The 17,804-nt window shown below is 52.5% G+C and overlaps 1 protein-coding gene across 4 annotated transcripts in view; it reads right to left on the bottom strand.

The window, feature by feature from the left end:
• The window catches only part of Tspan18 (tetraspanin 18), a 166,868-nt gene that overhangs the window by 24,962 nt on the left and 124,102 nt on the right, over positions 1 to 17,804 (bottom strand). The gene's annotated exons all lie outside the window — the stretch shown is intronic.

The following is a 17,804-nucleotide window of genomic DNA, read 5'->3' as shown; positions in this document are numbered from 1 at the left end:
GGTGTGAGCAAGTGCACACTCACAGTTGGGAGGTAGCAGGAGATTGGAGGAGATAAGGAAACATAAGGCTGAGGAGCCCATGGGGACAACTAACTCCACTGAGTGATGCCCTGGGAGCAGTGGAGAGGATGATGGAGTGAGTAAGTCCTAAGGGAATGGGCAGGCAGAAGGAGGGGACTTCCTCCAGAGAGCTCGTTGTGGCCCTGGGAGCTGGCACCCCTATTTGACCTAAACATACATGTGACAGACTTCACCTGCCTGCCCTGTCTCTGTGTGCACCAGCCTCAGAGCATTGAGTCTTAGAGAGAGAAGTGACTTTACATGCTGAGTAAGTGATGGGGCTGGATCCAAACCCTGGAGCTGGAATGAGAACCAGCCATGACAGAAAGTGCTCTGCCTTCCTGTGTGATGACCCGAAATCCTCATCTCAGCCCTGGTAGGCAGCCTAGCCCCCATTTTTGCAGCAGGAACCCAGGACTTAGAAATGTCAGGGACAAATCTCCTCTGAGACCTGAGTTTCCTCTGCAACTCAAGGCAGAAAGGCTCAGAGTAGAAAGGCTGTGGTGGGAGCTGAGAAGGAAACCAGGGCAGAAGTTGGCCCAGTTGCACCTCTGTAGTAAGGAATGCCTAGAAATCAGCCTGGAAGGAGGGGAGGTTCTGTGTGCTCTGTCCCCTTCTGGGCAGATACTTCTGTCCCCAGTGGGGTGGATACCAGGAAGAAGCAGAGGAAAGAATCTTTAGGTTAGGCAAGGTCAAGAACTTTGGGCTGGAACTTCACTGGGCAAGGCAAAGCCCCAACTCTAGACAGCTTGGTCTTGGGAATGGGAAACCAGAGGCGTGGTTCAGGGCTGACTCCTGCTGATCCCAGGACTCAGGATAGCAGGGTAGGGCCTTGGTTTTCTCCCACCCTCTTCTTCCGCCACCCCTCCCAGCCCTGCCCCAGCACCACCGGGCCCTGCCCATCTCAGGCCGTTGTCTTGAGTGGACCCTGCTCACTTCCTCTGGACATTGTGACACAGAAGGCCAATCCAGTGACAAGGAAGTGATGCTGAACCCTGTGTGAACAGCTGGCATTTGTCTGCCTCCGCTCCACCCAGGCACCCATGGTACGCTGCCCTGAGCACGAAATGAGCTCAGCCCTCTTTGTGGCCCCAGCTCCTCAGCCTGGTTCCTGTTTGTCCTTGGATGACACCTGCTGCGCTCACTCCATTCCCATTGCTTCTGCAGAGCTCAGGATTGTGTCCGGTCTTACCAGCTGCAAAGTGCTGTTCTTATGGGGCGCTGTCATCACCAGCACAGTCACATATTGGGCATATGTGACTACCCAACCCACATCACCACATTATCAGTGGAGCAGGGTGTTGGGGAGAACCACACACAAACAGCTTGGTCAGGGGCTGGCTGAGTGGCTCAAGCAATAAGAGAGCCTGCGTAGCAAGCATGAGGGTGAGGCTGAGGCTGTGAGTTCAGACACCAATGCCACCCCCCCAAAAAAAAGTGGAGGGGAGGGGTGGGAGCTTGGACAACATGGATACAAACATCTTTTCCCTAAACAACTCCAAATTCAGTTCAGTGATTGCAATTTTATGATGACTGAGCCTAATCATAGCTTTTAGAATCAAACATTTACCAAGTACCAAACTCTGCTATGAGTTTCTACTGCATTCTCTTATTTGACCCTGACTTAGGAGGTGGTTACCATTATTATCCCATTTTACAGATGGGGAAACTGAGGCTCACTAGCCTGAATTCATTCATCTGTTTGGTAAGACATAGCTATGATTCAGCCACATGTCAGCTGAACTCCAAACCAGTATTCCTGACAAGATAGGCGCCCACAGGGCATGGCAGCAGAGAGGACACCAAAAGGAGGGCACTCCATAGCTTGGCCCCAAAGTCAACAACCCAGTGAGTACTGTTCTGCCCCGAATCAGGCTAAGCAGAGAGCTACATGAAGCCACTAGAATCCTCCCTCAGCCAGCTGGAGGCTCTTGGGGGGGATGACCCAGCCCTGCCATCCCTTGACAGATGGGATCCCCGAGGCCCAGAGAGGGGCAGGGATGGGGCCGGGGTCACGCAGCGCCGCAGGGTTCTCCACAGCAGGCTCTCTGGACCAGACAGCTTTATTAATCTTGCCCCTCTCACTGCCCCAGATGGCGGCTCAGCCCATCTGTAGGGAGTGGGGTCGGGAGAGGTGCTCTGATTAAGAAGACCAGCTCAGTTCATAAATCATTCCTCTCACTCTCATTGTCCCGAGCCCCTGGGCATGCATTCTGTAGAAAGCAAAAGGAGGCAGGTGGACAAACATGATGGAGAGGCCGCATCTGAGGAAACACATGCAGAGCCTGAAATTTCTTGTGTGTACCCCGGCCAGGCGAGGGCGCTGTGGTCCAGGGCAGAGGCACACAAGTTCCCTGCAACCTGCATTTTCTCCCATGTGGACTCTGCTCTGAGGAGCTGGGGGCCCCTGTTGGGTGTCCTCTCCTCTTGAGCCTGTACTCCTCATCTGTGACACGGGGACTGATTCTCTGCTCCACCTCCCTGGGTCACTGCAAGGATGGAAGAGCTTGATGTAGATGAAAGCACTTAGACCCCCTGTATGTTCAGTTCCTTCTTTCTGCTCTGCCTGGTCCACCTGGGAGTGCCAGCCCTGGGCCTGGTCCAAGACGCCGAGCCCAGTGGCTGCTCCCCGCCCCACCCCCCATCTCCCTAGGACTCACTCAAGTCTAGTGAGAATTAATAACCTCAGTACTGAGAGAAGAGCCACATGAGCCCAGTGCTCTGGGCACACCAGGTAGGACAGAGAAATGAAGTGTCTGCCACCTGCAGAGTGTGACTGGAGGCACAGGTGTGTGTGTGTGGGGAGGAGGGGAAGAGGGACGGGACAGGGAAGGGACAGACATTTACTGAGCCCCATGATGGTGGCAGGCACTGTGTTACCAGCATTTACTTACAGTGATCCTCCAGAAAGCTCTGCAAAGCGCGGATTATCACCGTTCTTGCTTCCAGATGAAGCTACTGAGGACCTAGGAGGCTAGGAGGGTCCCGGAGCTGGAAAGGGATGGAGCTGAGATTCACACCCAGCTCTGCTGGGCTCTTAAACCCACACCTTTTCTTCATCGGCATGGGCTGAGGCTTATAAGAATAACACTGATTCTTGCCATGGAGTTCAAAGCTGGGGAGGTCGGGGAGGACTGCTATGCTCGTTGGCTGTGCCTGCTGGGCCTCATCCCAAGACAGGCAGGCTTATAAACAAGCAATTGGCTCTAAATCTTGGCAAGCCTGGCGATAGCGAGTAGGGACATGGACACAGCTGAATGGGGGCTAAAACCTAATTAGGCTCCAGAGGGGCAAAGTGCCCCAAGGGCTGATGGTACCAGGAGTGGAGCCTGCTGTGGTTGCAATTGAATCCTAGATGGCAGCTGCCCCAGCCCCACCCCCACTCACAGAACCATGAATGGAAAGGGGCGAAGGGCACAGGCAGCCTGGGAAGGCCCCCTCTCTGGGAGTTGAACCAGAGAGCTCTGGCCCTGCAACCTGCCCTCCTCTCTGTTCCTGCCAGAGCTCCCATGGGCCGATTCCTTCAAAGAAAGAAAAGCCTTAGCAGGGGCTGTCTCCAGCTCTTCATTTCACACTGGGAGCACTGAGACTCAGAGAGGGAAGTAATGTTCCCCAAGCCACACAGCATGGTCGGTTAGAGCCACAACCTCAAATTAAGCCTGTGGCCTTTCCCACCAATCTGGCAACCTTATAAGACTACTTTATGTTGACTTCTGAAAGTCCTTGACACACAAGACATCATTGGATCCTCCCACCCTTCGAGGTGCCATTTCTGTTTTTCAGGTGAGGGAAGTGATTTTCACTGGCTCAAAGTCTCACAACAGTACGGAGGAACTGCAGGGGCAAGATGGGGTTCCTTGGCCCTCTATCCTGGCTCGCCTTCAGAGGTGTGGCTCCAGGGACTTGGAGACTGCTGATCCCCACAGTGACCCTGGTCACAGTCCACTGCCCCATGGCTGAGCTGGACTTGCTGTGCCCAGACACACCCTAGTGGACCCAGTCTCTGTCTTTGATGTCAGCCTTGCACTGAGGCAACCCGTTTGCAAAGGCCTCTGGGACCAGGGCTCTGTGTCCTCCTGGGGAGAATTTTACTCTGACAAGGTCAGGATGCCAAAGGTCCGGCCACCCTGGGACGGGGGTGTTGAACTTGGAGGGAGCACGGGACAGTGGAGGCAGGATTTGGTCTTAGGCTACTGAAGTCCATGTGTAAGTGTGGCTGAAGCAGATGAGAACCAGAGTCCAAGGACCCACGGGGAACAGAGGGGCAGAGTGAAGAGTGAAGAGCCTGTCCTTCCTGGCTTGCCCTCCAGGCAAGGCTCTGCCAGTCATGCCCAGTGGTCTAGAAAGGCAGGTGTGAGCGAGAGCCAGCAGACCAGGCAGGATTTAGATTCTAGGGGTTCAAGAAGGGGCTCTTTACAAACACCCTGGGGGCTATTCAGACAGGTTCTGAGACCTCAAGCCCCTGAAGCTTATCTGGAGGTACAGGGCTCCAGGCAAGCTGCAGATCATGCTCCCCAAACATGGATCAGAACCCGTATGTAGAATAGCCAATGTCCTGCCTGCCAGCCAAGCCCCCCCACAGGCCCCTTCTCCACCACTCCCCACAGCAAAGGCCAGCACAGAGAGCGTCATTACTCAGCACAGACACTTGACTCAGGATTCATCTCCTTATGTCATCTGTCCCCTCCCTTCCAAGGTAGCCAAAACTGGATGGTGATTGGACATCACCAGCCTCCCGTGAGGCCTGCCAGCAGCACTGGTGTCTAAAGAGGGGAATTTAATTATCTGGAAATCTGGGCTCTGTAGAGAGCTTGAGGCGTGGGAGCTGGAGCAGGAAGCGGAGCCCGTCCTGCTTCTCTAGAGGTTGGTGATGGACACTTGGGAAGGGAGGTCCTCGGATAACTGTTGACATATCCCCTAGCCAAGAGTGGGGGACTCTGGACCTCTCAGTTGCCCAAGCAACCCCTGGAGCCTCCTTCAAGGAGCAGGGCTTACATCGTGACCAGGGAGTGCCCTTACCTCTGGTGTCCACATCTACAGGTGCACCCAGGACCAAGTGTGAGAGAAGCAGGCTACCCTTGGGGTTTCTGGAGCCTCAGTCCCAGCAGGGTCTCAGAGCTGCTTTGGAATCTGTGTCCTGGAGCCATGTCATAGAGAAACTTTGAGGCCACTGCCGTTCCACAGCCACAAGACACACCCAGAGGGAAGGGCATGGCTGGAAGCTTGGAGCACAGTCAGGCTGGATGGCATGTTCAGGTCCCCAGCAGGGTTGTCCCCTGTCAGTCTGGGAGAGGTGGACTCTGGGCCAGGCATAGCTGCTCCAGGAGGGAGCAGGGAACACTGGATGGATCCCCTGCAGGTACCAGAGCCATGGGACTCTCCCCAGTAGATTACCAGCTTGTTGGTGGCCAAGCTGTCTCTCCCACTTCCTCTGACTCCCTTTGGGGTATACAGGGGGTGCTAGATGACACCCCCCATAGTGATTCAGTAAGTATAACAAAATCATCAACACAATAACTGCCCCTGCTTCCTATGTGCCAAAACCGGGCTCAGCACCTTTGCAACATCACATGAACACGGGCGAATTAACCCGTGTACCCAGGGATGAAGTGGACTCAGAGACAGTGAGGAAGCTAGCCACGGTGGCCCAGCTGGTGAGGGAAGGACAGCAGAAAGAAGTGTGGAAAGAGTGAGCTGTCAGGCATGAGTCCTGGGTTCAAATCTAAACTCAAATTTCTGGACAGAGCCTGCCCTGTCTCCGACTCTCAAGTCTTCCATCGCTTTCTCACGGCCAGCTGCATCTCTTCCTGCCCGTGAGCTCTCCCTTCCCACACTCATCCCTCAGACCTTTTGAAAGACTTGGTAATCCATCCCAAAATACGCAGGGCTGTTGCTGCGGCAACCTGGCCCACCACACAGCCCAGATTTAAATATTGAATGAGTTCACGGGTATTAAGGGGGCCTGGGAACTGGGAGGGCAAGGGTACAGGTTTGAGGCAGGGAAAGGAGCTGGGCAAAGTCCCGGCAACTCCTGTCAGAGTGGGCCCCACGCCCACCCATTGCAGGAAAGGGGTGGGCAATGCTCCTGGCCCCCGCTGCTCTGCCGTTTGTCTCACAGGATCACACAGGTGTCCTGTGGAATCCAGGCAGTGGGTGAGATTGGAATCCCATGGCTGAGGGTATGAGGTGGGGAAGGTGGGGGTGCATTTCCAGCTCGCAAGTGGACTGAGGAAAGCTACATTTTCCCTGTTGGCACTGACTGCACAGGCAAGTTCCCATTGTCTCCTTGAGTCTCACTATAATCCCACAACACAGGAGACTGTTATTCCCAGTTGGAAGCTGAGAAAACTGGGATCAGAGGGGTGAAGCGGCACACCCAAGGCTACACGGCTGCTGAGACTTGAAAAAGTCAAGTTCTTTTTACTCCACCTGTCAGGAGCAGGGCTGGAGACACAGACAAGTTTACGACGTCTAATTCATTGGCCCCACAATAATCCCATGGGGGGCACCAATGGTGCACTACTTTACAGATGTGGAAACTGAGGCCCGAGAGGGGAGGAAAGAATCAAGATGACAGGTAAGTGGGTGGGGGAGCCTGGATTCAGGCCTTAGTAGACAGACACACACGTGCAGACAATATACACATAGATACATAGGCACACGCTCACCCCGACAGCCATAGGTCGCGTACACACGGGACTCGACAGATGACATACCCACACAGAGACAGACTCACAGAGAGAGAAAGGGGGAAGTTCTTCCTGGCATCTCAGCAAATTCTCTCCTGCTTTACATTAGCCACAGCACAACTCTTTCATCAATGCTTTGCTTAATGGCTGCCAAAGCTCTTCATTTGATGTTCGTGCTTGATCCTTACAACCACTCAGCGGGACAGAGGTGATTCTGTTTTATGGACAGTGGGACCCAGAGTCATTCAGCAGTCAACAGCCGCTGTTGGAGCAGGTCTGCGGCTTTACAGGTCTTTAGTTTCTCTCTGCCTGCCCTCTCTGCATACCCTTGCTCTCACGCTGCCTGTGCTCAGTCAGGGGACTTCAGGGGCCTGGCTCACAGGTCCTCTGCTGAACAGTGCCGGGTACAGCATGGGGTGAGTCTCTTGGAACTCTAGCGCTGGGGAGACCCTGAAGTTCCCATACCCAGAGGTGGCAAGTGTCACCCTGCCCCAAAGGCCTCCCTTCCTTCTCACTGCATCCTCAGTCCTGGGTTGGCCTCCTGTATCCCAAGGCCAGGAACTGCCACCAGAGCAGGAACTGAGCCGGTTTCAAGCCTCACCCCAGGACACAGCCCACTTCCACTTTCCCAACTAAACATGGGAGACAGGAGGTCTTCTCAGGGCAACTGCAATTGATTCTAGTCACCTGGCCTGAATTAAGGAAGGCCACAACCTTCCCACAAGATGGCTGGCTGTAGGTATTTGGAGCTCAAATTATGGAGGGCAAACAGCTGAAACGCAGAGTCTGTGACAGACATGCCCATGATGCTCAGGAAAATAGGGAAATGAATCAAAGAGAGGCGGTAGATGGGCAGGAGGGAGGCAGCTGCTTCTGTGGGTCATAAAGAAAGATGTGTCAGGGGTGAGTGGGGTGGAGAAAGGGCTGGGTGTGGAAGGAGACAGGGGCTCAGAAAAAGGGGTGCTCAGACATGCTTGGTTGCCAAGAATCTGGTCTGTATTCCTCAAAGCTTGGGAAATCCTAGGCCAGGAAGACTTCTGGTCATCTCTGCAGGGGACCAAGTACTTGCCACCCATGGCACCAGCCAGGACTTCTATTTCCTTTTGGCAAAATAATAACACAGCTTGGGAGCTGGGTGCAGTGGCCCATGCCTACAATCCTAGCTACTTGGGAGGCTGAGTTCAGGATTATCAAAGTCCAAGACCAGCCCAGGCAAATGGTTGGCAAGACCTCCATCTCCAAAATAACCAGAGCAAAATGGACTGGAGGTGTGGCTCAAGCAGTAGAGTGCCTGCTTTGCAAGCGTGAAGCCTTAGTCCAAACCCCAGTCCCACTCCCAAAAAAATACAGGTTGGGTAAGCTCTTCCCTAAAATGCTTAGGACCTGAGAAGTTTCTGAGTTCTGAATCATTTAGGTTTTAGGATCTGTGCTAAGCATCCCTAATCAAAATTTTGAAATCCAAAATTTTTCAAGCATTGTACTCTCAAAAAGCTTCAGATTTCAGAGTTTTGGGTGAGGAAGGCTGAACCTGTAGCCATGACAATCATCATCATCATTGTCACTGTCATTCTCTTCTCTGGGTCATGGCTTCTCCTTCTGGAGAATGGGGCAGAATTCCACCTCACTAATCCCACAGGCTGTGCTGGCAGGTGGAAGGGGAAAAGGTGAGGGATGTGAACTAGAGGGACAAGAAAGGACTTGCCAACCCCTCATCTAGAGCAATGTGGACAACTTTTCCCATAGAATTTCGACAGTAAATACTTGAGACTGCTCAGGGCCAGAGGATTAGCAGTGAATGGATCTGCCTGGCGTGTGAAAGGGAAGGAGCAAAACTTCACGTCCAGAGAGTTGGGCTCAAGCCTGGTGCCCAGGCTGTGCAGCTGTTGCTTTCTGAGCATCTCTGGGAGGCTTGGCCATCTCACTTTGAGCACAGAGATGAAGAAGGCGCCCAACTCCCACAGTGGTCATGAGGGTCTAATGAGACCTTTAACAAACAGAAAACACTCAGCAAAGTGGTGGTCAGCCACCCGCATAAGACAGGAGCTCTGCTTGCACACTCCCAGGAGCAGGTGAGACAGTAGGACTACAAGGCTCTGAACTACACAGGAAGGATCCTTCCTACAGAAGGGGCTGAGGAACCAGGAGACCAGACTGAGACCTAGGGAACCGAGCAAGCTGTGTGATGCTGATCAAGTGACTTATCCTCTCTGGGCTTCTTTGGGGAGGCAATGTGCCAAGCAGCAAAGGACACCAGATTGGCCCAGGTGGAATTTCTGTCGTGTGACCTTGGCCTTTCTGAGCACCAGGGCAGGCATGTGAAGGTTCAATGCGCGCACACCACAGGAGACACAGAAACCCCTCTGGAAGCTGGGCTGTTACCGTTATCCACACCTTTTGCCCATCCACCCTGAGCCACACTGCTCAGGTCTCATGGTCCCCAAATCCAATGCTACACAACCATCTGGGTGCCATTTGTTCATTTCTGGCAGGAAAGGACTCAGGTCTTGTTCTTTTAGACTTGGTAACGATGGCCTAAATACTTGGTGAGTTGACCTCATCATCGTAAATCCACCCCAACTGTGGCCCAGCAGAGTTGAGAACTGTCAGCGACAACAATGGGGTTAGGGTTTAAGACAAGCACCCTCCGAGAGCAGAGTGAGAAGCAGGGTCTCTCTGCTGTGAATGCTAGACCTCAGGGGCTGTTAGTCCTCCCAGCCACGTGGTGTGAGTGCATCTGAGCTGGGCAGGAAATGTCCCCTTGCACACACATGAGGATGAGAGCAAGAGCGTCCCTTGCCAGGCCCCTACAGGGTACTGTTGGAGAGCTCTGGAAGGGGGTTTGGACCAGCCCCAAGTCAGGCAAACTGGGACCTTTTCTGCAGTTCCTGAGGATGCAAGGACAAAAGGTATTCTTGGTGTCTAGGGACCTGGGGTCAAGTTCAGGCTTCAGAGCCAGCCAGCTAGCTCCAGCCTGTTGGCCTAGGGTCCCGGGTGACAACCTCCCTTTGCCTCTGCCCATCTGATTCTCATCTTTCTGTCTCCATAAAGGAAGGCAGACACACGCACGCATGCACGCGCACACACACAAGCACACACTGACCCCTTCCTGGCAAGGTAGAAGGCTATTTGTCAATGCAGCTGGAACATGGTGTCTTAAAGCATGCGTCACTTGGGGCTTGGACATAAACCCCCAGCCCTGTCCTGGGACTGTGACCCCCAGAGGGAGACAGCCTCCTTTAATTTAGAGGCTCTACATGTGCACGCCCTTGTGCAAAGCCACTCCCAGCTGGAGGTAGCCTCAGGACTGCGGGGCCCTGCTGGGAACAGGGGGCCTTGGGAGCCTCCTTGCTGGGAAAAGGAAGGAGGTGGTAGGTGTTTCATTTCCCTGGCTGCCTGCTAATTAAGGAAGAGGAAGATCCTGCAAGCTCTGGGGGGCAGGTGGGGATTTCCCAGGACTGTGGATGCTATGCTTCTGTGGGGGAAGGCATGAAGCAGGAGGAGCAGGCTTTAGAATGGGCTGCCCACAGTCAATCTGACCCTATCCCTCAGTGCTGTGTGACCTTGGGCAAGTCACTTCACGTCTGGGCCCTGGTAAGGTGACGCCAGAGTTAGCAGAGTTGTCACCATTGTGCAGAGCTGGGTTGTATTTCTGGAGCACCTAAGAAACAGAGGACACTGTAGCTTACGTGGTTAGGAGATGTCTGAGGTCATACTCTGCCGACGGCCTCTTCCAGGGTGGAATTCTGAACGGCAAATGTTACTGGGGAAGAGACTCTACAGGACATAGGCATCCTATTGGGATTTTCCAAGGTAGATGTTTGGTTGAACTTGGATGCTATTACCTGAGTGCCTACAGTGGAGACACTGGGGCTGGAGAGAATTCTACAGCTCCTACCAGGGTACAGCAGTGCCTCCTGTTAGTGGGGACGAAGAAAATGGGTGGAGTGAGCTTTGAGCACTGCCTGGCACATGGAGGATTGTGGGGCTCGGCTCCAGGTGGGAGACACATGCAATTTTTCCACATGAAAGCCTTCTGACAACCAAGGTATTAACTCCTTGGTTCATAGAGGACACCAGGCTGAAGACTCTGGAAGGCTGGAGAGCAGCAGAGTCTGGTGGTGGTGTGTATGATGCTAAAACCCTGCTGTCACCCTTCTCCCTACTTCTGGTCCCCTTGCACTATTCTGGGTCACTTTCCCTGTGAAATATGGATGTGTTTGCTTGACCTCAACACTGAGACTCAAATCCCCTCTTTTCCAGGATGCTGTGTCCCTGCCATGAAGCCACACTTGTCCAGGTGTTCCTGGAGGGGACTGGTCTTCAGAGACAGTGATTGAGGTTCAGAGAGCAGCAGGCCTCTGAGAAGCCAGGGCAGGGCAGGAGCTCTCCACCATGGAAACTGGTTGGAATGTGCCACGAGGCTCAACTCCTCACTCAGGTCATGCAAGTCTCAGATCAAATTCCTCCTGGAGATTTTCCCTGGCTCCCTTTTACATAGTCTCTGTCCCAAGCCACTGTCTGTCCCCTTGTTCACACGATGGCCAACAATGTCTTCTTTCTGTTTTTTATCTTCCTTCTCCTCTCCAGAGCACCAGAGGGCAGTGATGCCATCTATGTGGGTCAATGCTGAGTCCAATGCCTGGGATATCTGTCACGGGGTGAGTGCCCAGTGAATGTTCTAGGAAAGGACGAAGAAATAAGGATAGAAGGAAAGGAATTAAGGGAAGGAGGGAGGAAGGAAGGAGTGAAGAAGGGAGGAATCTCTGTACAAACCTCTTACACATTTCTGATTTGATCCTTACTAAAACTTTACTGGAAGACAGGACCATCTACATGATTTGTGGGCCCAATAAAAATGAGGAGTCCCTTGTTGTTAAGAATTTCAAGATGCCAACAGCAGAGCATTAAACCAAGCTCAGGGCCCATGAGGCTGGCCCTGGCAAGATGTTACTACCTTTTCCCTTTTGGGATTAAGTGATCAGATAGGTACATGGCTTGCTCATTGTCATGCAGCATAGAAGTGGCTATGCCCTGAGGGTACCACACTCAGTTTAAAAAGCACTGTCCAATACACTCTCCCCTGAGCACCCCACAGTGTGTTAAAAAAAGTCCCTTTCTCCCAGCTGTTCAGTCAAACAATACCTCCCCCAGGATGACCCAGGAGCAGGGAACCTTCCTGGGCCAGAGTGGAGTCTGAGGAAAGCCCAGCTGGGGAACAGGCCTCTGCCTGCTGTGGTCAGAGGACAGTGCTGCTACCCTGCTTAGCCAGCCAGCTTTGCCGCCTCTCTGATTAGAACATAGCATGGTTGGTTAATGAAGTTTAATTTGGGGAGACCATGCACGGTTGGGTCTCTGGGGTGGAGCTGTGGTGTGGGGGAGGGGACCTCTAATGGTATCGTGGGGACTGGAGTGTGGCTGGAATGTTGCATGGCTTTCAGTGCCTGCTTGGGAAGCCAAGTCTTAATCCAGGACTGTGCTGTGTGTGTGCACACATGTGCACGCCCAGTGCACATGCTGTCAGTGGTGGGGCACGTGTGACTGTGCACATGTTCCCAGGGCAGGGTTTAGGGGAGGGTGAGAGGGAGGAGAACCTGGCTGTGTGACACTGAAGGTGGAAGCTGTGGTCCAATCTTGGGAACACAAACAAAGAAATTTCTTTCCCCAGGACTGGCGCACCAGCCCTATTAACACTAATTAGGAGGACTGGGAATTCCCCATAACTTCCTAATTGCTGAGAACGGGCTGCACAGGGCCTGGAGGGAATGGAAACCCACCCTGATTTGGTGCTCAAGGTGATCCAGGTGGCTGCATATTCCTTGTTCTCGTCTACTCTCCCCCACCCCAGGCACCAGGGTTCCTCGGGGTTCCCAGATGTTCAGACTGCCCAGGGAGGCAGTCTAGCAGAGGTGTGGGGTAGAGGGGTCCTCATGAACTGCTCTGACTGCCTCACGAAGGCGAGGAGGCAGGGGTGAGGCTTTGGAGGCCCGGGCTGGTGTAGGGGCTGGGAGAGCAGGGGTAGGAGCCCAAGGAGCAGATCCTGAGTTCCTGCACTCTGTGGCCTGTACCTCTGCCCCCAGAAGGCCCTGGCAGCCCACTCCTCGCCAGTATTGGCATGGCTCTGACGACCCTTCTGGGCTGCCATCCCACTTCAAGCCAATGGCCATTGGGTGACCCGTATTTTAAAGGAGGCACACGCCTATAATCCAGGCAAATAGTTTTCGAGATCCTGTCTCAAAAAGCCCATCACAAGAAAGGGCTGGTGGAGTGACTTAAGATGTAGGTCCTGAGTTCAAACCCCAGCACCACAAAAATATCTCCCGCACCCCTCCCGCAGTGTCATGCCCTGCAGCCAGCTGTCAGGAAACCACGCGCCTGTGCTATGGTCCCTGGGGCCCTCAGTTGCTTGGCTGCCAGACAGCTTCTTTGCCAGCTGACAGGCCAGGATTGTCCCCGGGCAATGCAGGGCCCTTCCCACAAGGCTTCATTCATGCACACAATGACCCTCCCCTGAGGGGTCTCCCTTTCTGGAGGCTGAGAATCCCCTCTGCTCTACAGTCCCCACGGTCACAGACTCCAAAAGGCCAATGCTCCTGGGTGCCTGCCCAGAGTCCCCACTGCCCTGACTGTGGGACCCCCAGCCCCCACCCCAGGAGCCCTGTCCATCTGTCTAGGGTCTGGGCCTAACTTCCAGAAGACAGCCCTTTGTTCTCTCCTGTTTGCAGTGAATCTGGGCCTTGCTGTGTTAGGGCTCTTATGGACCACTTTGTCACTCACATAACAAAGGTTGACATGGTGCCCAGTATTAGCTGACTATGGTGGTTTTTATTTTATTCTTTGTACTGAGGTGATTTCTATTAAACAAGGAACTTGTATCACGCATGTAATTACAGAAAGCCATTGTCAAAGAGCCACAACACCCCATATTCTGAGGTTGCCCAGTCTTTGGTCCCTGTTTTGTCCTCCTGGAGAACTCCTGCTCACCCTGCAAAGCCCGGTATGATGTCTCCTCAGACACAAAGCCCTCTCCACCTTCTCTGGACCAGGCATGTCCCTTCTGCCCAGTTCAGATGTCCATATTTTAGAAATAAGAAGATGAGACCCTGAGAAGGGCAAGGATTTCCTTATGCCATACAGCAAGGTCACAGGGACAAAGGCGGCCCGAGAACTGGAGGGGCTCCTTTCACAGTGTGCAGGATGGGTCTTTGCTGTCCCACATAGGGGGCAAGGCAGGAAGTGTGGAGGTTGGAGTCTGTCCCATCTAGAGCTCGAGGCTGGGTCTGGGAGGGCAGGCATAGCCTCTCCCTGGTGGTGGGTGTGAGGCCTGGAGCCTCTGAATGGCTGTGACTCTGGGCATGTCCTCTACCATATCTGAGCCTCATTTTACTAGCAATGCTCACACTTCACAACCCTTGCGGCCAAGGGCCACCGTGGAGCCAGCACTTCCCCAGGACCATGCTTTGAGACATTCACTATCACTCTCTGTCCTTGGTAAAAGAGTGAGGCTCACTACAAAGCAAGCCTTGTTCCCAAGGTCAAGAACTAGAAATGCCTGAGCTGGGACTTGAGGTTGGATCTGTTTGGGGGTGGTCAGTTGACTCCCAAGGCAATTGTATGGCGTGATGAGGCCACTGCACAGGCCAAGACCTCTACGGATTGCGGTGCACTGAACACCCAGCTGAAGGCCAGTAGGCACTGAGATCCCTTGGCAGTCCCTAGCCCAAGGTCCAGGGTCCAGACTCACTGATGGCCAAAGAGGTTTTTTATTTGTTTGTTTGTTTGTTTTTGTGATAGTGGGGACGGAACCCAGGGCCTTCGCACATGCTGGTAATGCTCTCCCACTTGAACCACACTCCCCAGCCCTTTGGTTTTATTTTTGAGACAGAGCCTCACTAGCTTTTCTCCCCCTGGCCTCAAATTTGGGATCATCCTGCCTCTACCTCCTGAGTAGCTGGGATTACTGGTATGTGCCACTATGCCCAGCCCTAAGAGGGTAATTGTGTTACTCTTCATCTTTTTTAAAAAAGATTTTCATTAGGATATATTCATTATATGGGAGGACTCGTAGTGACAATTCCGATTAGACTTATATTGTACATTAGTTACATTGCCCCGTTGTATCTCCCCTCAGCCCCTCCCCACCCCACCTAAAGCAATTGCAACAGGCTTTCTAGTTCTGTTTCATATAGGTATATGAAGTCCATCAACCATATACCCTCACCTTGATCGCCTTTGTTCACCCTCCCACGAGAATACACACACACACTGTACCTATTTTCTAGTCCTGGTTTTCATTATTCATATTTGAGTTGACACTCAAAGGGGTGTCTCAATGTGTGCCCGCTGTGTGTGTGCTTTACTTTGGTCTGTTAAATCCCTTTGAACACTCTCCCTTACCCCTCTACCTTCCACACTCCCCTCCCCACTGTTTTTCAACAGCTTTCAATACATATCCTCATATCCTCTACCTTCATGTCTTATGGTGTGCGATATTCCTGATGCTCTATTGCTCTCTTTTCCTTTCTCTTTTTCCTGGAGTTCCATAGAGTCCTTCCACTGCTACAAATATGCTCTACACCTGAGTTTGTATACGATCATGCTTGTTTTGTGTATATGTTTATCTCTCGATCGATCTTCCACATACGAGAGAAATCACGTGGCTTTTGTGTTTCCTGGTAACTTCACTTAACATGATGTCCTCCAGTTGCATCCATTTACCTTCAAACCCCCTGGCATGACTCCTGTGGCTGAGTAATGCTCCCTTGTACATATTACCACATGATCCATTCATCAGTTGTAGGGCACCTGGGTTGTTTCCAGAGCTCGGCTATTGTGAACAGTGCTGTGATGAACATCAGGGTACAGGTGTCTCCACTGTATCCTGTCTTATGTTCCCTTGGGTGGATGCCCAGGAGCGGTATCACTGGATCACATGGCAGTTATATCTCTAGTTTTTGAGAAATCTCCATACTGATTTCCATAATGGTTGTACTAATTTGCATTCCCACCAGCAGTGTATAAGGGTTCTTATTTTGCCACATCCTCACCAGCATTTGTTTTTGTTATTACCCTTGATTACAGCCATTCTAACTGGGGTGAGATGAAATCTAAGTATTGTTTTGATTTGCATCTTTTTTATAGCCAGGGAAGTCAAATACTTCTTCATGTATTTACTGGCCATTTGTACCTCTTCCTTTGAGAATTCCCTGTTTAATTCATGTGCCCATTTCTTCATTGGGGTGTTGATTCTTTGGGGGCTGAGTTTTTTTATTTACTCTTCATCTTAACCCAGACTGTGCCTACCCTTCCTTCTGAGAGGCCCAGCCTAGGGAGGGTGAAACCCTTTGTTGGTGCCTATTGTAGGCTGGGAGCTCTACTTAGGGCCAGCAGCTCTTTGGCATTTACCAAGCTGGTAAGTGGTGTGGGAAGAAGTGTGGGAAGTTGTGGGACTTCAGCAAAGCTGGCTGTGGGCTGCGCTGTCCAGCTTTTCAAGTCCACGCTAGGTCAGGTACCCCATGGAACAGGCTGAGCCCAGGAGTTGGTTTAAGGGCCCCATCTTTCATGAAGCTGCATCCCCAGCCATAGGGGGGATGGAGCCAGGACTGGGGCATTGCCTTCCTGTTGCATGCTGACTCCTACTGGGCTGAAAAAGCAACCTGGGTGGGTGGGATGCTCGATCCTCTCTTTTCCAAGTGCCACATCTGTTTTCCTCTGCCTCTTCCTGTGAAGTGTGGGTGGCTCCGGGTCTCACTCAGATCAGAGGCTCTCCTCCTGTGTGTTTTTGGAAAAGGGCCGCTAAAAGGGAGAAACCCAGTTGCAGCAGGGATCCTGCATCTGAGGGTTGGGGACTCTAGAATGGATCATGGAGCTGGCCTGGGTAGAGCTGGGCCCCAGACCCCACATCCTTCTCACCCAACTAGGGACCTGCCAGTCTGGCCAGACATGGGCCAGAGGACAACCATGGGCCCCACCCAGGTGCCAGGTGTGCAACTAGTTCTCGAGGTGGTGACCAGCCGCCACTTTCCTCTTTCCCCCTGGGGTGTTTCCAGAAGGATTCCCGGGAAGAGAGGTCATCAGGGTCCAATGTCTGGGCTTTGCAATCCAGACAGTCTTGGGCACAAATCCTCACTCTGTGACCTGGGACAGCTTGTAGCACTTGGCTGTGTGACCTCAGGCAAGTCACTTTACCTCCCCGTGCCTCAGTTTCCTCATCTGTGCAATGAGGAAACTAAGAGCATCTAGCTCAGTAAGCCAGTATGAGTCTTAAATCAGTTACAGAAAGCATTGGAACAGAGCCTAGCATATGGTAAGCACAGTATAAATATCCACTGTTATTAAATAACGTATGCATACATTAAGTTTTCCTAGAGTCCAGGCCTCACTGAGTGCTAAATGCTCCTCTAATCACGACACGAATATGGCACTTGCATGTGCGGCCCTGCTCCCAACATATGTGCCGTAACTCCATTGAGCCCAGGAGTCAGTGCCTGTTCTGGACTGAATTGTGTCATCCCTGTACCCCTACCCCCTCCGTGACTATATGTGGAGATAAGGCCTTTAGGGACACAGGGTCAAATGAGATCATAAGAGTGGGGTCCTGAACTCCTAGGATTGGTGTCTATAAGAAGAGGAAGAGACAGTGCCCCTCTCCTTCTCCCTCTCCTTCTTCTCCAGCATGGAACAAATGACTTTTCATCTGTACCCTGAACCTCAATCCGAGGGCCTGGCTTAGATATCCTGGAGACAGGAACGCTTGAGGAGAAAATGGACTGAATGTTTGTGTCCTCCCCAAATTCATATTCTGAGACCCTAAACCCTTGTGTGACGGCATTTGGAGGTAAGAGTCATGAGGTCATGAGGGTGGAGCCCTTATGAACAGGATTAGTGCCCTTATTCTAAGAGGAGACCTGAGTGGTGCTGGTTTCCTCTCCACGTAAGAATACAGAGAGAAGACCAGACCACCATCTGGGTATCAGGATGAGGGTCTTCACCAAGAACCCAACCTCGCTGGTCTCAGACTTCAGAATTGTGAGGAATGAATGTGTGTGCTGAAGCAGT

This window comes from Castor canadensis, chromosome 1 (assembly GCF_047511655.1).
Source record: "Castor canadensis chromosome 1, mCasCan1.hap1v2, whole genome shotgun sequence".
Lineage (NCBI taxonomy): Eukaryota > Metazoa > Chordata > Mammalia > Rodentia > Castoridae > Castor > Castor canadensis.
Note: the sequence above shows the minus strand (reverse complement) of the source record. Positions and strands in the feature narration are given on the sequence as shown.